The sequence below is a fragment of the Dromiciops gliroides genome, chromosome 2 (assembly GCF_019393635.1).
Source record: "Dromiciops gliroides isolate mDroGli1 chromosome 2, mDroGli1.pri, whole genome shotgun sequence".
NCBI classification, from domain to species: Eukaryota; Metazoa; Chordata; class Mammalia; order Microbiotheria; family Microbiotheriidae; genus Dromiciops; species Dromiciops gliroides.
This window is the reverse complement of record NC_057862.1, coordinates 118859512-118881098: the sequence shown is the minus strand read 5'-3', so window position 1 is coordinate 118881098 and position 21587 is coordinate 118859512. Positions and strand designations below refer to the sequence as shown.

The window sequence follows — 21587 nt, the reverse complement described above, 5'->3', positions numbered from 1 at the left end:
GGAGGAGCTGAAGGGAAGAGGGACCGGGGAGGGGGTGGGGACAAACAGGGAGGAGGTGGGGACGGAGAGGGGGAAGGAGAACGGAAGAGAGAGGGCGGGGGAGCGACGCTCTGTGAATTCGGACCAATCGTCGCGCGCTCCGAGCGGTCGCCCCACCCCTACCACCCATCCCCCGTCCGCCGGCTCCGCCTCCGCCGGTAATAATTAGTCTGCGGGAGGGGGGCGCCGCGTCAGCGCCGGGCGTCGGCCAATCGCAGGGCTCTTCCCGGCGGTCGCGTCACGGGCCGAACAACCAAACAGAAAAGTTTAATAAACAGCGGACGGAGGGGCCGGCGGTGGTGGCGGCAGCGGCGGGGCCGGAGCCGGAGCGAGCAGGAGGTTCGGCGGCCTCACCTGTCCCCATTCACCCGCGGCGGGGGCGGCGGCGGCGGCGGTGGTGGCAGGCGCGTCAGGCGGAAGGAGCCGCCGCCAGGTGAGAGTGGTCCGGAGCCCTAGTCGGCTAGAGCTGTCCCCTCCCCCCGTTCGGGTCGGCCGGCCGGCCGGCTGGCAAGCTGAGAAGCTGGCGGGCGGCGCTCGAGCCCAGAGTTAGGCGCCTCCCTCTGCCCCTCCCGGCTCAGGCGGGGAGGGGGGAGCCGGAAGCGCCCACGCAGCAGGTGGTGGGGAGGGACCTCCCCCTGCCTTGTGGGTCTCGCACTTTGGGGGGTGGGGGAGAGAGTGAGAGAAGAGGAGGGAGCGAGATGAGGGGACGTTTGTGGGGGAGGGGATTCTTGGCCAAGGGGATAATGGGGGGGAGGGGAGAGAAGAGGCGGGGGCGGGATGGTGGGCGGAGGCTTGGGGGAGGCCGCGTGTGTGTGTGGGGGGGTGTCCGGGGGCGGGGCGAGCCGTGGGGTGGGAGGATTAGGTTAGGGTGTGCTGTGTCCTCTGGGGTGGGAGAGGAGGGGAAGGAGACTCGTGGCCCGGCCCGGTTAGGGTGGGGTTAGAGTCTACTTTGTTTTCTGAAAGCTAGGTCAGGTCCTGCGTTTTGGATTCTGAGGGTCCGGCCCTTCTAAGTGTAGCCCTGGGCAGCGTTTCCCGGGGGTGGGGTGGGGGGCAGCGGGGGTGGGGTAAAAGTAGGCTTCCATTGGGCAACTGGTCGCTAATCGACCTGTTTACCTTTTTAGGTCGCTGGGTAACTCCTTTCTTGCCCGAATGTTCCCCGACCTCTCGTTGCTCTATTAACCCCAATTTTATGCCCCTGTTGATGGTGTTGGGAGTTTCTTTAGACGTTTGCCGGGATGTACACGTTTTAGCACCTTTAAAACAGATTCTATGTCTTTCACTACTATTCCTGTATAACATCCCAAACTAGTGTTTCATCCTTTTGGAGTGTCTTATCTAATGCTTTGGTAGCGTCTCTTTCTAGGGGATGGTAGAGGACTCGTTTTTTATGCCCTCTGGCATAGAAGTCCTGGGTGTTAGATGATCCCTCCTGATTTATTCTCTCCGGGAGGTAGCGACTTTGGCATAGAATGTGAATTTGGTAGGTCTATGTCATTCTTTACACACAGCTGCCCTTTTAGCTAGTCTTCTTGGAATTTGGGGGTTTTCTGCTGCTTGTATTAAAATACTCTCCTTCCAGGTCACAACAATATTTCAGGCTTCTAATTCTAGATGGGCAAATTTAGTATTTTCCTCTCGTGGGAGAAGTAAAGCTTTTGACTTTAACATTGATCACGATATGGTTGGGAAATTTTCACTAATACTGTCCAGATCAAAATTAAATTTGTAATGGAAAGGATATCGTTAATATAAGTAATCTAAGGCTCTCCTACCACGAACCTCCTAATAGGTAACTATTATTATAATCCATGTGGTTATCATAGTTTGATAATATTAATAGGTGGAATTGAAACATTGATTGTAGATGAAAAGCAAATTTAGCTACATAAATTATTAAAAGTTGTTTAATATTACAAATGTAGATGATGTAAAAGCAGAGAGACTCAATTTTCAAAGAAATCCCAGTAGTACACTTTTAGTAATATGTTTTTTAACTTTTAAAAAACTTTTTTAAACCGCCCATATCATCTCTTGCAGATTCGTTGCAGGTTCATTCAGGAAATGATTTTCCATAATGTTATAAGTAATGTAGAAAATTAATTTTATCTGCCTTTTCCCATAGGCCTGATACTGTTTTGTGGGTCTTTTTGTTTTGTTTTGTTTTGGGGTTTTTTGGTAAGCTATCTGCTTTCCATAATTACCCTTCCTAGTAATGATTTCTTGGCTTCTTCGTGGTGACCCTGTAAGGCCAGTCTAGGCTGCCTGGTGATTCCAAATGATTTTAAAAAGTGTTTTTGCCAGACCTTTGTCTTCTGGGAAGTGTGATTCTTTAGAAAGATCTGAGTGACTTTTTTCTTCTTCAGTTATAGAAATTGTACAAAAGGCCTTCTTTGCTCCACTTAAAAATTAAAGTACTATAAATGTAGTGTTATTCATATGCTGGCTCCTGCTTTTCTTGTTAGGGTCTTGACCAGCGGAATAACTGAATAACTTCAGATTCTTTCTAAGATGATCATATGGAAAAATTCTTGGATTTTTGTGGTAATATTTTGTTCTTTGACATCAAATTGGAGACCTGATTTCCTTATGTTGGTTAAAAGTCTTCCCCAATTGTTGGTTGGTAGTTCATGGATTTCTTTGTGTGTCCCCTTTTAGTTTGCCATGAAGCTTTCTAAATTGACCTATCTCTAAAGGGGATTTCCATACTGGGATAACCAGTTTTGAGTGCTTTTTATGCCTGGGAGAACTTTTGGATACCAAACATTTCTCTTTTTTAGAAAAACAAATATTTGAATTTTTATTTCGCAATTTTATGAAATTGAGTGCCTTCATTGAATTTAATGCCCTACTTTTCTTTAGTCTTTGTTTTCTAAATACAGGTTTCAGGTGTGTTGATGACATCCTGGTTGAGCAGGATTGCTGAATTGTAACCTGTATCTTAAGTTGCTTGTGTCTTTTTCATACCAATAATTAACTTTTGTAGGTGAATGATTGTGGTCAGATCAAAGGTTGTTTTGTTTTGTAACTGCAACTATTTGCTTCCAATTTCATACCTACCAAATTTCATGTTTAAAATGTTTGCCCTTTGTATCTTCTTGTGACCCCTAAAATTTACTAGTCATATATACACACACCCACCACATATGCAATATTAGTTGAGTATTATTTTTTTTATTGCGTATGTTGTGCACATGGTAGTTTGGTGGCTTTACTTTTTTTTTTCAAGAACAAATGGGGAGTTAGGTTAGAAGAAAACCTGGTGAACTTTACTCTTGTAGTGCTGTGCATTCAAAGCGCTGAGTCCTTGCAAAGCATCTTGGGACTAGAACTCTGTGAATTGGCTCTTTCAATTTGTACACTTAAACAGCATAATAGATTATGCAGCTGTCTGGCCTTCTTGAGTTTAGTTTTTTTTTTCTTTATTGCCTCATGTTTGAGCTTTAGAGACAAATATGTGATTTTTATTTTATTTTTAAAAAGACCCTCATTTAGTATTCAAAGCACCTTTGTATGTGTTGCTTTAAAATGGCATAATATCACAAAAGAATTGCTTTGCAATGGCATGACTACAGTAATCATGTTTATAAAATTTAATTCCTTGAACCACTAAAAAGGATGTTTGGTGAACTGTTAAGTAGGGCTAATTGAAAACTTCATAAGACAATTTTCAAAATTGGTAAATTATCTAAAATTTTAAAACTTACTCTGTTGAGGAGTTCATTTTAGCAATATCTTCTGGGTGTAATTTCTTTAGCTCTCTTTAGGACCCATATGTTTGTGTACATACACACACACACACACACACACACACACACACACACACACACACAGTCAGTACCTTAAAGGAGAAATTCTTGAGAAGAGTAAAAATTACTTTCTATTGATCAGACAAAAAATAAACTTGGTTACTTAGGTTACCAGAACCTGAACTTTGTTTACAATAGATGAAATAACTTTACTTTAGAATAACTTTATAAAAATGACATGGAATGTCAGGCAGACAGATCTCTTAAGTTATCACAATATGGAAATACTATTTCTCCTTGTAACGTTTTTTCCTTTAGTCTAAAACACAATTGAAAACCTTACTATAATTTTGTGATACTGAGGGCAAACTTGTCAAAAAATGTTAGAGATATCCCAGAAAGGAGTTTTTAGTAGCTTATGCTGAATGATAGTTATAAGTATTAGTGAATCTTCAGAATGACTTTGTCCATGGAGAAAGTTGATTTATGTATCCAAACTAGTCAAGTCGTGAAAGCTAAGAAGGTTGCTGAATCATTTCCTAAATTAGTAGACTGAAACTAGTTGAAACTCTTTTCAAAACAGCATATCCCACCTGTTACTGACCACAATTTCGCATTATCAGTTTCTAATTTCAAGTTAGTATCTTATTGGTAGGATATTAATTCTCCTTTTTAAAAAGTTCTGACAGGAAGAAATAATGGGGTGTGTGGGAGAGGTACATACTAATTTTTAGACAGTGAAATCCAGTAAAGTCCGGTTAAAAAAAAAAATCTAACCTCATTTTCAAGGGCTGATTCTACCCAAAATTAAAGCATTGTATTCTGAATGGTTTGACAGCATGAGCTTCCTTCCATTAAAGAAATTTGTGGTCCTCCATGATCTTAATAGGCATGCGGTTTTATTTTCGGAGTAGGCAAACCCCCAAATTCGATAGGTTGGGAGAAACTGAACCTTCATTATTACATGCTGTTTCTTTAAGGAAGCAGCTTTTTCAGGGTGTTTTAACATGCTTAACCTAACCTGCTAGCTGGGAAAAGTTCTTTAAAATAATGGATATTAGCCTTAACCAATCAAAATGAAAAGTTTGATCAACAGGGTGGAGATTTGACTCTTCAGCCACTAACCTCGAAGAAGGCGGGGCTTGGTGTTCAGGGTTGGTTGCTTTGGAGTACAGCTTCAAGTGAAGTTAATCTGAGGTGAAGCAAACAGAAAATTGGGGAGGTTTTGGTAGGATTTTTGTTCTCATCTCATAATGTTCCTCTGTTTCACACTGGTGCACCTTTAGGTTTCTGCGTATGCCAGATTTTTCCATTGTTTTATTTTCCATTGTTAACTGAACATGAGAATTAAGCAGGGAAGCAGAACAAAAGGGCTGTTTGGACAGGAAATAGGGTGCAGAGAATCCAACTTGACTTTCCGTGACGATTTAATTTGGTGTAGTGCCTGTCTTTTATTTAAAACTAGCCCCCATCCATATGAGGATCTTGTCATGTAGTGCTCATGTGAAGAATAATTCTTGAATAAAAAAATGAGAACTTTAGGTCTGCTTGATTTCTAAAATTGCTAGTTTGTTTGATTTGTAAGAGATTAAGTAGCTGAATGAGCTCTATGTATCGAATAGGTATTATCGATTGTAGTTTCATTTCTGTTCTAACATCTTTAACTTTTAATTATTTGTAAGTACTAAAATAGGAAATTTAGATTAAAATATATGTAGTACAATTTGATCTTGCAAACAGAAGCAAAGCAAAACTGCTTTCACTTTGATTCTTTGAAACACCTTTATTTCTTAAAAAAGGTAGAGATTGAAATATAGGACAGTATTTTTTTTAAGCCTTGGAATTATGATTCGAACTTTAGATTAAAAATATCTTTAAGAAAATGATACAGTAGTCTTTTATTAAAAGAATTATAGTATATTTTAGTTGTCATTTCTTTGTTAAAGGTAGGAATTTTTTAGACTTTACTGCATTACATCTGTGAATCCAGGGGACTTTTTACTTTAAAAGTATGGCTCCCTTGCTTTTAATAGTAACACCTACCCAGGAGGCTTAAATTCTTTAGCATTTTGCAGACTCAGATTTGTTAAGGTACCTCAGCAAATTTTCACTGCTTTTTTAAAAAACTTTTATTTAGAAATAAGAAATTTAATACATTTGGGGAATGTAAAAAGAATTATGAAGACTGAATTAAAGAGTACTTTTACTGGATTGCTTTCTGGAGTTAATGCCCTTGGTCTCAAGTTCCCTTTCTATGTTTTTAAATCGTTTTCTTGCTGTGTCCACCTGAAGGAAACTGAGAAAATACTTTGTGGAAACCAGGAAACATCTTTACTATCCATTTCTCAGTAATAATAAGAGTTTGTTTATATTTGTGCTAACTTTGCTTTTATCTAAGCCATATTATCTTTGCTTTTAAATATAGAACTATTTAGGACTTTAAGACATTCTTATTCTAAGCTACTGAGAGTATCATTAAAGGAGTCTAAAAATGCAATCAATGCCAGTAACCTTCCATTTCTTTACCTGTCTGACAGTCCACTGTACATATCATAATTGTCATGTAGCTACTGGGAGTGTTTTTATATGAACTTCAAGAACAGCAAAAATGATGTTTAGTTTTAGTAAACAATAGGTCTAGGTTTAAAAGTGGTATCAGTACCCTTCAGTGTTTTATTGTTTTTTTTTGTGATACTGGCTTATGCTTAATTGTATATACTATATATAATAGGCAAGTATTACATATCTCTTTGTCTCTTTAATAGCATTCTTTGTTTCCTGATGACTTGCTGATTATATGCATTTATTACTACTAGTATTTCTGTGCTAAATGAACTAGTTTGGTTTCTATGTCTAGACACTCACTGTTGATTTTTCTTCCCCACTCTATTCCCCTCCAAAGCAAAATGCTAAACAAATGTAAGTACTATTTCTAAAATGCTACATTTACCAATAAAGGTACAGTGATAAAAATAGTTGTGAATAGGAGTTAATTATCCTTAAGCCAAATATTTTATTAAAACATTCTCATCCATTCTGTAACATATACCATAAGTAGTCATTCCGAAAAGATTATTAACTAGTTGCAGTAATTCTCACTTTATACTGCTTGTAGCTTTTAGACTTGATAGTAGTGATTATGTGTTTTTTATTTCTGTTTATAGGTGGAAATTTTGTCTGTTAAGACTGAAAGGTTCTAAGGATAGAAATTTAGCTTTCATATGTTACTCAAACAATTTTACTTAGTGAACTATAGTTTCTTTGAGGATCTGTTGTACGCTTGTATTTTTAAGTTGCTTCTTAATGTGTAAGAACATAAGCATTTTCTACCTTTTTTTTAATAGAACAGTTGACTTTGCACTTAATAACTGAATCCAAACTTCCATTTAGTCTTAACTATCCATATGAAATATTTACCTCATTCAAAATTGATGAGAAAATGTATTTGACTTTCATTTCTTTTATTTTGATGGAAAAGTTAGTTTCATTGCCTGCATATTGAGAATAAACTGTCATTCACTAAACTTTCAGATAGAATTATTTTAAAGCTCTTTATAGTTTGTTTTGTATATGGAATCCTAAGTAAGGATGGCCAACTTTCCCTTATACTGTAGGAAAATTCAAATTGGTGATTCTTGGTCAATTTCTTCAGATTTCCTGATTTTTAGAAACTATTCTTTCTTGTAGCCATTCTATATTGTACAAAATAAAGGTTCTTGGTTGTGTCAGGAAGCAAAATGTGAATAATTTTGTTTTCATAGGGAAGAGGTATAAGAAGACTGTATAACTTGGTTAGGTTTTTTTTGTTTGTTTTTGGCAGGGCAATGGGGGGTTAAGTGACTCACCCAGGGTCACACAGCTAGTAAACATCAAGTGTCTGAGGCCAGATTTGAACTCAGGTCCTCCTGAATCCAGGGCCTGTGCTTTACCCACTGCGCCACCTAGATGCTCCCCTGCTTAGATTTTTATGGAGGCCAGATGTGTTTATCAGTAGCTGTTTTGATGCTTTTAAAATGAATAGCTCAGGCAACTATGTGGCATAGTGGATAAAGCACTGGCCCTGGATTTAGGAGGATCTGAGTTCAAATCTGGCCTCAGACATTTGATACTAGCTGTGTGACTCTGGGAAAGTCAGTTAACCCTCATTGCCCTGCAACAACAAAATAAAACCAACAAAAAAATAAAATGAATAGATTGAGGAAGGTAATTAACCTTTTAACAATGCCTATTTCTTAGTAGGCGCTTATAAGTGCTAGGTGACCAATGAATGAGATGAGTATTTGTAACTTTTTATGATAACTCTGTAAATGGGGCGTGAAATATAGTCATGATCATGGAATCATAGACTTAGAGCTGAAAGAAAACTAAGAGTTTTTAGAGTTCAGCCACCTCATTTTAGAGTTGAAGAAACTGAGGCACAAAAAGGAGAAACTGATGTGCCCTAAGGATATACAGCCAATTAGTGTCTTGGCTGAGAATTTGAACCCCAGGTATTTTGGACTTCCAAGTCCAGTGCCTTCGTCCATTACAGTATGCCACTGTATGCCCTCCTAAAGACCTTAACTGACTGGGAACTGAACCCAAGGAATTAGGAGGGAAAGCACAGAATCCTAATCAGGAGACCATAGGGAGAAAAATCACAGATTACTAGCATATTTTCTTCCTGTTTCCTACTGATGGATCATTTTGGAAGCTTTGAATTGTGACTACTGTAATTCAAGATTTTTTTTTTATTCTATAGAACATAGCTATTATTATAAAGTAGTAGTGTAGGTTGCTTTTCCTGTTTATCTTCTCTGTGAAAGTAGGTAAATGGTTTAGTATAGGTAACCTTTGTTCCTAATTCCAGAGAAGCTGTTAACCATTTATACTTCCAAACGTCTTTTTTAATGAATTTGTGTTCCTGTATTCCTTTTTTTCCTCCTGTATTTTAATCACTAGAAACAAACTGGAAGAAATATTTCTATTTGGGGGGCAGGAGGAGCTAGGGACTAGTGGAAGGACAACTAGAAGAAGCAGTCAACCCCTATTAATCCTTGGTTTTATTTTTGCATCTGATAAAAATCTAGCTTAAAACTACCTCATCCTGATGTGATTTTTTTTTTCCCCAAGGGTCATTAACTTTTGGTATAGGGGATAGAATACTGGTCTTGGAGTCAGGAAGATTTGAGTTGGAATCCTATGGCAGATACATATTAGCTGTAGGATTGTAAGTCATTTAACTTATCTCATCTTCATTTTCCTTATCTGTAAGATGGTAATAATAGTACCTACCTCACAGAGTTATTGTGAGAATTAAATGATACAACATGTAAAAGCACTTTTAAAATATTAATATTCTATATACATTCTATTATTAGTACTACAACAACAACAACAACGAGCACTGGACTTTGAAGTCTTCTGAGTCTAAGACCTGGGTTCAAGTCTCTTATTCTCATCTGACCTTCAGTTTCCTTATTTGTAAAATCAGGATAAGAATACTTGTACTACCTTTTGTCATGATTTGATTAAAATGATATGAAGTGTTGGGGCTGCTAGATGGCGCAGTGGATAGAGCACCGGCCTCGGAGTCAGGATTACCTGAGTTCAAATTCGGCCTCAGACACTTAACACTTACTAGCTGTGTGACCCTAGGCAAGTCACTTAACCCCAATTGCCTCACTAAAAAAAAAAAAAAAAAGATATGAAGTGTTAAACATAAGGCCTAAAAAAATTTAAGCAATTATTACTTCTTTTAAGGTTATATTGAACCCTACTTCCTTAAAGCCCCTAAATGGTTCCAGAGGTACTTTTGACAATTTTGAAACGTTAAAAAAGGCATGTTTTTCTATTTGTTGCAGAATTAACAGCTGCTCTGTTCCCTAGTTAAGTGTCTAACTCCTAGGGCTGAAATGGTGTGAAAAGAGCTTAGGCAGAGTGTCAAAGCACTTTATATAAGTCCCTATACTGTGAAATACTAATGCCTTGGAATTTATATTTAGTCACTTCTGCATTCAGGTATAGGGCATACCTCAGAGATATTTTGGGTTCGTATCCATTGTCCACAATAAAGCAATTCACAAACTTTTTAGGTTTCCCAGTGCACATAAAAGTTACATTTGCACTGTACTGTAGTTTATTAAGTATATAATAGTATCATGTCTAAAAAAACCAATGTACCTTAATTAAAAATACTTGATTGCTAAAGATGCTAATCATCTGAGCTTTCAGTGAGTCATAATATTTTTGCTGGGGGGAGGAGGGTCTTACCACCATGTTGATGGCTGCTGACTGATCAGGGTGGTGGTTGCTGAGTTGGGGTGGCTGACATTTTCTTAAAATAAGACAACAGTGTAATGTGCCTCATCAATTGACTCTTCCTCTAACCTGTAGGGTTATTAATTGGCCTAATTTCAGTATTGGGGTATCTCAGGGAGTAGGGAGACCTGAAGAGAAAGATGGGACTGGAAGTCAGTGGAGCAGTAACATACAACTTTTATCAGTTAAGTTTGTCGTCTTATATGGGTTTGTAGCACCCCAAAACAATTACAATAGTAACATCAAAGATCACTGATCATGGATCACAGATCACCATAACAGATATGATAATGACAAAGTTTGAAATGTTGCCAGAACTACCAGAATATGATACAAAAACAATGTGAGCATGAGCTTTTGGAAAAATGGCAGCAATAGACTTGCTTAGCATAAGGTTGCCACAAACCTTCAATTTGTATATAAAAAAAGTGATATGTTTAAAATGCAGTGAAGCAAAGCTTAATAAAATGAGGTATACCTGAATATGAAGTATACACCTGTGAATACAGCATCTTAGAAATCAAATAGATGGTACTTTTTTTGTGTGTGGGGGGGGGGGCTATGGGGGTTAAGTGACTTGCCCAGGATCACACAGCTAGTAAGTGTCAAGTGTCTGAGGCCGGATTTGAACTCTGGTACTCCTGACTCCAGGGCCGGTGCTTTATCCACTGCACCACCTAGCTGCCCCCATGGTACCTTTTAAAATAACTTAACCTAGTTATTTTCCTTTACCCCCAGTCTTCAACCTAATTTAGACTTTACTATGCCCTCCCAATCCTTCCTCTCCCTTTTCCTCCCGAGCAAAGTGCAGAGTGACTCATGGGAAGAAAACTATGGTTCTATAAACTTCTGAATGTAGACCTAGAAATAAAAGTGAATGCTCTTGCTGTCCTCCAAAAACACAACTGCTTTTTCTACATGTAGATATGAAAACTCAAACTTTTATCATGTCAAGTCCCTGAGAAAAGTTTGAATGGGGGGGGTAGCTAGGTGGCGCAGTGGATAAAGCATAGGACCTGAGTTCAAATGTGACCTCAGACACTTGACACTTATTGGCTGTGTGACCCTGGGCAAGTCACTTAACCCCCATTGCCCTGCAAACAAAACAAAAAGTTTGAATGGGCTACCCTCAAAAGTAGAAGTTTGGGCAAACCCATGACAATTTATTTATTTAATTCTTTGCCTAAAGTTTGAGATTATAGGCATTTTGGCCCGGTTTAGACTTGCTTTTTAAAGACATAAAGCCCTAACTTACTCTTCAGCATTTATGTATAAAGCATTTGGTAAGTGCTGAGGATAGAAAAGTGAAAGTTCTTGCCTCTAGGAGAAGGAAATACAATCTAGTGGGAGGAGAGAATAATACATATTCCAAAATAACATTCAAGGTAAATTATGGTTAAGACAAAGGAATCTAGGCACTATAGTGTCAAACTCAAATCGAAATGGATCCCTGCAGGCTCCATATTGACTTTGAAAACCACAAGTTAACATTATGTTGTATTTTAATTTTTTTAAACTTTTCCTTGTTACATTTTAATTTGGTTTAGGCCACACTGGGAAGTTTTGCAAGCCTTGAATTGGACAACCTGATCTAGACATCTTGCCATTGGGAATTAAGGAAGAATCATATTCCTTTTGTGGAAAAAGAGAATGTATGGGAGGCTTAGGAATTAATTATAAGGGAACCTGAATGAACTTAAAGTAGGTGAATGCAACACATGCAGAATACTGATCATCTCATACTTCTGAAGCTTGTTATCATAGGATCTTGGATCTAGAAACTGGAACGTAAGCAGCTTTCTAGACCAATTTTTTTCATTTTACAGATAAGGAAAGGGACTTGTAGGGAGGTTGAGGGAGTTTTCTATGGCCATACTACCAGTAGTAGCAAGTGGCAGGGCCAGGATTTGAACCCACATCGACTGACTTCAGAGATTCATTCCACACTACAGCTCTGGTTTTCTTTTTGTTCCCAATGTTGTCCTTTACTGAATCAGTCATAGTGGCCACATGGATAGAACTGAATAGCCAGAAAGTAGAGCTGGCAGTCTTTTCCTTTTGAAGTTCCCTCTTGCTTTCTTCTCTATGCAGAACACTTCTCCTTATGATAACCTTAACTTTATTCCCATCCCCTAATGGCCTGTGAGGTCCAGTTCAGGTGTGAGCCCTTCTGGCTTTTGAAGATCTGAGTGCTAGAAAGTGAGGGGTAACTAGTAATTACCAAGGATTTAGATTTTGAATTTTCTTTGAAAGACTCTTAAAGGCAGATTGTATTTGCAGCTGCTTGCAAAAGTGGATTATTTTTAGGATTTAAGATTTGAAATTGTTTATGGCAATAAGCAAAAACATTTTAACATACATTTTTTTGATCTTTTCCTCCCAACTCCCCTCTCCACCTCCCATAGGCAGCCCAGTTGAAAAAGAAAGAAAAAACAAAGCCCTTCTAACAAATTCCCAATCTGCAATGTGAGTCTATCACCTAACTGTCAGGATATAGGATATTGAATGTTTTATCATTAGTACTCTGAAATCACAACTAGTCGTGTAAATCAGAGTTCCTAAGTTTTTAGTTTTACAATAATTGTGTTATTGAATAAATTCTTCTGATTCTGCTCACTCTCCTCGGCATCATTTCCTATAGATCTTGCCCTGTTTTTCTTAAAATGCTCCCCTTTATCGTTTTTTTTTTTTTCAGCATTAATAGTATTTCATTACATTCCTATACCAAAGCTTTAAAACATCCCCCGGTTAGTGGTCACTCCTTTAAGTTTCCAGTTCTTTGCTACCACAAAAAGAGCCGCTATAAATATTTTTGTATATTTGGGGTCTTTAATCTCCGTGAAGGGGTGGTGGGGTTCAAAGTTGGGTGGTGCAGTGAGTAGAATGCAGAACTTGAAGTTGAAAGTCCTGAGTTCAAATGTGGCCTCAGACACTTAACTGGCTTTGTGAATCTGGGTAAGTCACTTAAACCTGCTTGCCTTTGTTTCTTCATCAGTAAAGAGAGCTGGAAAAGGAAATGGTGAACCACTCCAGTCTTTGCCAAGAAAACCCCAAAAGGGGTCATGAAGAGTTGGGTATGACTGAAAAACAACTAAAAACATCTTGTGGGTGGGTATAGGGACCTATTATAGACCTAGAAGTATTATCACTGGGTCAAAGGGTTACAGTTTAATAACATTTTGGACATAGTTCCAAATTGTTTTCTTGAATGACTGGGCCAATTCACAACTCCACCAATAGTGTATTTATGCACTTGTTTTCTCACAGCCCCTCCAGCATTTTTTTCCTTTTTTTTTTTTTTTTTTTTGGTCAACTGTCAGTTTGATCAGTGTGCAGTAGGGTCTGAGTTTGTTTTAATAGGCATTTCTGGAATAGTGATTATAGGAGTATATTTATATGATTTTTGACAGATTGGATTCCTTCCTCTGTTCATAGCTGTTGACTATCAATGGTTCTTAAAAATTTTTGCTTCTGAAAATGCAGTTGAGCAGTCCTTTTATAGCTTTGTCTGTTTCAATTAATACAAACTATCAAATTTTCTAAATGATTGGGAAGAAATCAATATTTTGAGAGTAGAATGTGTCACTTATAAATGAAGTATCTTAAAAAATAATGAAGCATCTTTATCAGATAAAAATAACATTTCATAAGGAAGATTGAGAGTCTGTTGATTTTACATCTACTATACCATTTCTCTTTTCTTCAACTCCCACTGTTTCAATTCTGGTTTAGAGTCTTGTTGCCTTTCCTTGGACTATTTAAATGATTTTCTAAGCTATTATCCCTGTTTCTAGTGTCTGTTCACCCATGACATAGTTGCCCAAGTAATATTCCTGATGTACTGTTCTGTTGAAGTAAGATTTTCTTTAAATCAAATAAAGTACAGACTTCTCAGTTTGACATTCAACACTCTACAGTCTAGTTCTAACTTCTTTTTGTATTTCACCTAAATTAAACCACTTGCTATTCTATGTTCTCTTATCACCCTCTCATCACGGTGCCTATCCTTATCACTTGAGCCTAGAATTGGTTCCTCTTCCTTCTTCATACCTTCTTCCATCAGTGCCTAATTTGAGTTTTATTCTCACTATGAAGCCTTTTATGATTTACTTAAGCTAAGTTGGAAAAAGTAATTTGTTTTTCCTCATGTTTCTTTATAGTTCTCTGTATATGGAACTCTCCTCTTCACTTTGAGGCAGCTAAAAAGTGCAGTTATTAGAATGTTGTGCTGGAATATGACCTCAGACACTTACTGTTTGTGTGACCTTGGGCAAGTCATTTAACCTTTGTCTCACTTTCTCTAATTTGTAAAATGAGAATAATAGCACTTATCTCCCACAGTTGTGAGGATCTTGTGAGATATTTGTAAAGCACTCAGCACAGTGCCTTGCACATAGTAGGTATTGTACAAATGCTAACTATATTGTTAATAATAAGAATAATTCATATTCACCTTATATTTTCTACCTCATGTTGTCACATATCTTATTCAAGTTATTGCCCCATATCTTCCCTCCATTTCATAGCTAATGTACTACAAAAAATTGTCTGTGATTGTTGCCTACAGTTTTTCAGTTCTCTACCTTTTCCAATCTGACTTTTAGTCATAGAAAATTTAAGTGCTTACTGTGTACCAAGCACTGTGCTAAATGCTGTAGTTATAAAGACAAGAGTGACACAAACCCTGCCTCTAAAGAGCTTATATCTTTATAAAGGAAACAATACATGCGTATATAAATATGTAAATAATGTATACAAAATGAATCAAAGGTAGTTTGTGGATGGAGTACATGAACATTTGAGGGGATCAGGAGAACATCAAAATATTTTGTATTATGTGTAGTTCTAACTTTTTATAAACTGAATCTATTGATTCAAGGATCTTGTGCATTAATATATTTTGGTACTTTGTTAAAAAAAAAACCAGTAAATGTGCAATTATTTTGAGAAAATTAAAAAAAATAAACTTACTGCTGTCATTTATATTTCCTTTTCTTTCCCAATATGTTCCTCCCTTTTTTTCCAACACTCATATTTTTTAATTTTGATAAATACTTCCCAATTACATATAAAACATTTTTTAATCATTTAAAAAATTATTGAATTCCAAATTCTTGCCCTCTTTCCAGCCTCTTCTACTTTCCTAAGAAGGTAATTTGATTTTATTTATACTTCTGAGGTCATGCAAATTATGTTTCTATATTAGCTGTTTTGCAAAAGGAAACAGGCAAAATAAAACAACAAAAATATGCTTCAATCTTCAGAGTTCAATTTCTCTGGAAGTGGATAGCATTTTCGTTATGGGTCTCTGTTGTAATTGTCTTGATCAGAGTAGCTAAGTCTTTTGTATTTGATTATCCATTACTATATTATTGTTACTTTGTACAATGTTATAGTTCTGCCTGATGGGTATTCCCTCAATTACCAATTCTATGCACTACAAAAAGAGCTGTCATAAAATTTTTTATATATAGATCCTTTGCTCTTTTCTTTCATTTCTTTGGTATATAGATCTAATAGTTTTGCTGGGTCAAAGATTTTGAAGTTTGATAGTCCTTTATGTGTAGTTCTTGAGAGTGGTTGGACTGGTATACAACACCAACAGTGTATTATTGTCCCACTTTTTCAACATGTCCTCCAACATTTGTCATTTTCCTCTTCTGTCATGTTAACCAATCTGATAGGTGTAAGGTAGTTCGTCAGAATTGTCTTAATTTGCATTTATCTAACCAATAGTGATTTAGACCAATTTTTCACATGACTATTGATAACTTCCTTCTTTCCTTCCTTTTCTTTTTTTTTTTTTGGTGAGGCAGTTGGGGTTAAATGACTTGCCTAGGGTCACACAGCTAGTAAGTGTTAAGTGTCTGAGGCCGGATTTGAACTCAGGTACTCCTGAATCCAGGGCTGGTGCTCTATCTACTGCACCACCTAGCTGCCCCGATAACTTCATTTATTATTATTATTATTATTATTATTATTATTATTATTATTATTATTATTATTATTTTGGTGAGGCAATTTAATGTGACTTGCCCAGGGTCACACAGCTAGTAAGTGTCAAGTGTCTGGATTCGAACTCAGGTCCTCCTGACTCCAGAGTCGTTGCTCTAGCCACTGCGCCACCTAGCTTCTCCCCTCCCCCCCAATAACTTTCAATAGAAGAAATCAATTGATTTCTTCTGAAAACTGCCTGTTAATCCCATGATTGTTTATCAGTTGGGGAAATGACTCTTATTTTTATAAATAAGATATAATCATTTTTCATTAGAATTTCTATAGGTTGTCTTTTTCCTTTATTGTTATTTTGACCTGACCTGTTCTGGTCCGTTATGGATGTTGATCACTATGGGTACAGAACCTAACATAAGTTATCCATTAACTGGGATCTAACTCCATTTTAGAGCTAATATCTATATTAGAGCTTGGGTCTTGGGTTTTTCTATTAACTCCTTTTTGCCCCCTACATCATTATCACAATAAAGGAAATGACAAGGGTATAGAAATAAAAGAAAAATGGAGATATTTTGAAACTAGCCATGGGAATCAGAGACATGTGCAGAAAAGGTCACATTTGTCTCCAGATTCACCTTATGACATGTAAACCCCCAAAACACACCTCCACTGAAAAAGGTACCCGCCTCAGGGGTTGGCTTAGGACCCCAGGAGCTCCAAATTGGATAAGCCCTCCCCTGTACCTCCCCAAGGTGGAGATTATTATAATGAGACTGATAATCAGTTTATCCATACTATAAATGTAACTGTCTTTTCTTTCCCTATTTGAGAGATACCTTTACGCTATTCTGGTTCTCTCCCTGTGGTCACCCACAGTATTGCAATAAACTTTAGGAAACTGAGTCACTGAGTCTTGTAATTCTTCTGGGTTGACACCATCAGTTTGACCCCAGACTCCATCCCACATCAAGATGTTGGTCTATACCTAGTTTCTGCCAAACTGCTTTCCAGTTTCCTAGCAATTTTTGTTAGTGAGTTCTTACCTCCAAAGCTTAGATCTTTGGGTTTATCAAATACTACTAGATTACTGTGGTCATTTACTACTGTGTATTGTTTACCTAATCTGTTTCATTGATTTACTTTGTTTCTTAGCCCAATATATCAGATTGTTTTGATGATTACTGCTTTGTAGTGTTAAGAGCTAAAATTCTAGCTAAACTGTCTAAAATATCTAATGAGTGGTCGCCAATAAATTATATAAGCTTTAGCAAGAGTTAGACTTTTTTTTTATTTATTAAGGAGAATAAGAATTTGGTAAAGAGAGAGAGAGAAAGGCCTACATTCATCTTATCTATTAAAGGGAGAGCGCATTTCTAGCCCCGCTCTCCACCATTGTCCTCAGGAAAAAGATCGAGACTGAGCACCAGTCTCTTCCTTCCTCCTCCCACTAGCCCGTCACTTCCTGACGCCAAAGAAAAGACTCCTGGTCTTGCCCTCAAAGACCTCCGCTTCATGGGCGGAACTCTTCTACAGTAAGTCTCCAGCAGGTGGTGTCATTCCAATCGTTCCAGTAGTAAAGTTTGAAATCTGGAATTGCTACGATGCCTTCCATAATCTTTTTTTCTTTTTATTTATTCCCTTGATCTTTTGTTTTCCCAGATGAATTTTGTTACTATTTTTTTCTAGCTCTGAGAGAAATGATTATACTATTATACTAAAAACAATGATTGAGATTAACTTTTTTCTTTCTATTTTCTCATTCAGAAATAAATTCTTATAGGTTAATACAGCCAGTCTTTGAAAGGCTTACTGACTTTACCCAAAAATTTACCCCATGTTAATCATCTTATCTAGGTGGAATTGTTACCTCTTCCAACTAGAAAAAGCCTTACAAAGAATATCTAATCTAGGTGAATTCCAACCCATCTTGTTCTATTTCCGCCTGGTTTGATGAAGATCCTTTGTCTAGATTGCCCTAGGCTGGAGTGGATCTGGGAGTAAGAATGACATAATCAAAGTCAAGGACCACCAGCCTCATTAGAATTAAGTCTCTCTCATTATAATATTCATTCTTATTGTTAAGTAATCAGAGTTGATTGCCCCTTGTTGGGAACACCCACTCTTCCAAGGGTATATGAAGGCCAAGAGCCTCAAGGAGGGGTCTTTGGTGTAGGAGAGACAGCCAGATGACCATCCTTTTGTTAATTATTCACTAGCTATAATTAAGTCAAACTTTTCATTTGTCACAGCTCTATAAAATAATTCTTTGTTAGTTTGATTGGTATGGTGTTAAGTAAGTAAATAAATTAACTTAGGTGGAATTATGATTTGTATTATATTGGCTCTGCCAACCCATGAGCAATGAATATTTCTACAATTATTTAAATCTGTTTTTGTGTGTGAGATGTTTTGTAATTGTGTTCATATGATACCTGGGCTTGTCTTGGCAGATAGAGTCCCAAGTATTTTATATTGTTCGAAGTTATTTTATTTAAATTTTTTGGTGAGGCAATGAGGGTTATGTGACTTACCCAGGGTCACACAGCTAGTGTCAAGTATCTGAGGCTGGATTTGAACTCAGGTCATCCTGAATCCAAGGCCAGTGCTTTATCTACTGCACCATCTAGCTGCCCCCTCGAAATTATTTTAAATGGAATTTCTCTATCTCTTCTTGTTGGATTTTGATGGTAGGGTGGAGGAATGGGTTCATTTTATATCTTCCAATTTTGCTAAAGTAGTTGATTCAGCAAAGTTTATTAGTTGATTCTGTAGGGTGCTCTAAGTATGCCATCATGTCATCTGCAAAGAGTGATGGTTTTATTTGGCATTGTCTATTTTTATTTTGTCAATTCTTTTTTTTTACTGCTATATGCTAGCATTTGTAGTAAAAAATATTGAATAATGGTGGTGGTAATGGACATTTTTACCTCACTCGTGATGTGATTTTGTTTGGAAGGCTTCAAGTTTAATCCTCTTTACTGTTTGGTTTTAAATAGATAGTGCTTATCTTTTTTTTTTTTTTTTTTTTTTTTTTGCAGGACAATGAGGGTTAAGTGACTTGCCCAGGGTCACACAGCTAGTAAGTGTCAAGTGTCTAAGGTCAAATTTGAACCCAGGTTCTCCTGAATCCAGAGCCAGTGCTGTATCCACTGTGTCACCTAGCTGCCTCCTGCTTATCATTTTAAGAGGTTCCATTGATTGCTATGCTTTCTATTGTTTTTAATAGTAATTGGTGGTGTATTTTGTTAGTGGCTTTTCCTGTATCTATTGATATCTATTGAAATAATCGTTGTATTTGTTGTATTATTGACATGGTCAGTTATACTGATAGTTTTCCTAATATTCAGTGAGCCCATATTCCTGTTAAAAATCCCACCTGACATAAGGTATGATCTTTGTGATATATTGCTGTAATCTTTTTGTTGGTGTTTTATTTAAAATATGTGCCTTGATATAAAGGAAATTGGTCAATAGTTTTCTTTTTCTGTTTTTGCTCTCCCTGTTTTTGGTATCAAAATCATATTCATGTCATAAAAAGAATTTGGAAGGCTCTTTTCATATTTTTTTTTAAATAGTTTATAGTATTGGAATGAATTATTCTGTAAATGGTAGAATTCACTTGTAAATCCATCTAGTCTTAGAAATTTTTTTTCTTGGAGTTCATTAATGGTTTGTTTATTCAATTTCTTTTTCTGAGATAAAATACTTAACCCTATTTCCTCTTCTGTTAATCTGGCTAGTTTATATATTTTTTTAATATTCTTCATTTAGTGTGTTTTACTGGCGTAACTAGACAAAAGAATTCCTAATAATTGCTTTAATTTTGTCTTCATTGGTGATGAATTCACCCTTTTCATTTTTGATACTAGTAATTTAGTTTTCTTCCCTTCTCTAAAAAAATTAAATTAAGCAATGGTTTATCTATTTTATTTTCCTTCTCATAAAAACAGTTCCTAGTTTTATTGATTCATTTAATAGTGTGTTTTTTGTTTTATTTTTGTTTTTTACTTTCATATTTACTTTTCTCTCTTTTTGGTCTTTAGGATTTCCGTTTTGGTGTTTAATTGGGGTTTTTTAATTAGTTTATCTTTTAGTTTTTCCATTGCACACCTAATTCATTGATCTGGTCTTTTTCTGTTTCTATGATTTATGCATTTAAAGATATAAATTTTCCCCAAAGTACTGCTTTGGCTTCATACTGAAAATTTTGAAATGTTGTCATCCTCTTGAATAAATTGTTTCTGTGATTTGTTCTTTGACCTATTCATTCTTTAGGATTAAATTATTTAATTTCCAATTGGCTTTTTTTTTTTTTTTTTTTTTTTTTGCTGGGCAATGAGGGTTAAGTGACTTTCCTAGGGTCACACAGCTAGTTAGTGTCAAGTGTCTGAGACTGGATTTGAACTCAGGTCCTCCTGATTCCAGGGCCGGTGCTCTATCCACTGCACTACCTAGCTGCCCCTGCCCCGCCGCCAGATTAACTTTTAATCTATGCTTCCATGGTCCTTTGGTAAATGTAATTTTAATGCATTGTGGTCTTAATAAGGGTGCATTTAATATTTCTGGTTTTCTGCATTTGTGTGCTTTTTATGCCCTAATAGATGGTTAGCTGGTGAAATTGGAGCATACTTCTTTCCATTCAGTTTTTTCCAGAAGTTTATCATATCTTAACTTTCTAAAATGCTATTTATCTCCTTGACCTTTTTCTTATTTTATGGCTAGATTTATCTATCTCTGAGAGGTCCCCACTAGTATACTTTTACTGTCTATTTTTTCCAGTAAGTCATTTAACTTTTCCTTTAAGAATTTGAATGCTATGCTATTTTGTTCATATGTTTAGTATTGATGTTATTTCATCATCTGTGGTTCCTTTTAGTAAAATGAGTTTCCCTGCTTATCTTTTTTAATTAGGTCTATTTTTGGGTTCTGCTTTGTCTGAGAATCACAATTGCTAGCCCTGCCCTTCATTTAAAGCATAATAGATTCTGCTCCAGCCTCTTATTTTAACAATATGTGTGTGTGTGTGCGCGCGCGTGCGTGCGCGCGCGCGTGTTCGCTGGCATGCTCGAGTGTTTCAGGTGGGTTTCTTTTAAACAGTATAGTGTTGGATTCTTGTTCCTAATCCATTCTGCTATTTGCTTCCATGTTATCAGTTCATCCCATTCATTTTCACACTTAATGATTACTAACTATGCATTTCCCTTCATTCCATTTCTTCTGTTTATCCTTCTCTCTTTTTATTCTGTCCCTTGAAATTCTGGTTTGCTTCTGATCTTTGCCTTCTTTTTATCTGCCCTCCCTTTTATCATTACCTACCCTTTTTCTTATCAATTATCCGTGGCTCAGTAGATTGAGTGCTGAACTTGGAGTCAGGAAGACCTGGTTTCAAATCCTGACTCAGACACTTACTGGCCATATGACTCAACAAGTTGTGAGGATTAAATAATATGTCAAGCATTTTGCAAAGCTCAAAACACTATACAAATGCTAGATGTTTTTATAATATTTTGCTCTGCTTTTCTGAATTTTTCATAATCATAATTTTGT

General features: G+C 36.8%; 1 protein-coding gene across 4 annotated transcripts in view; it reads left to right on the top strand.

Moving 5' to 3' along the window:
* Positions 1–304: 304 nt before the first annotated feature.
* Positions 305–21587, top strand: part of ZFAND6 (zinc finger AN1-type containing 6) — a 93199-nt gene continuing 71916 nt past the window's right edge. For 2 of the 4 annotated variants that reach the window (XM_043982677.1, XM_043982676.1), the window contains exon 1: positions 305–472. The gene's annotated coding sequence lies outside the window, so the exon portion shown is untranslated. Of the gene's footprint in view, positions 473–554; positions 654–4960; positions 5014–21587 lie in introns of those variants that run through there. The other 2 variants (XM_043982682.1, XM_043982679.1) reach the window with 2 other exon arrangements.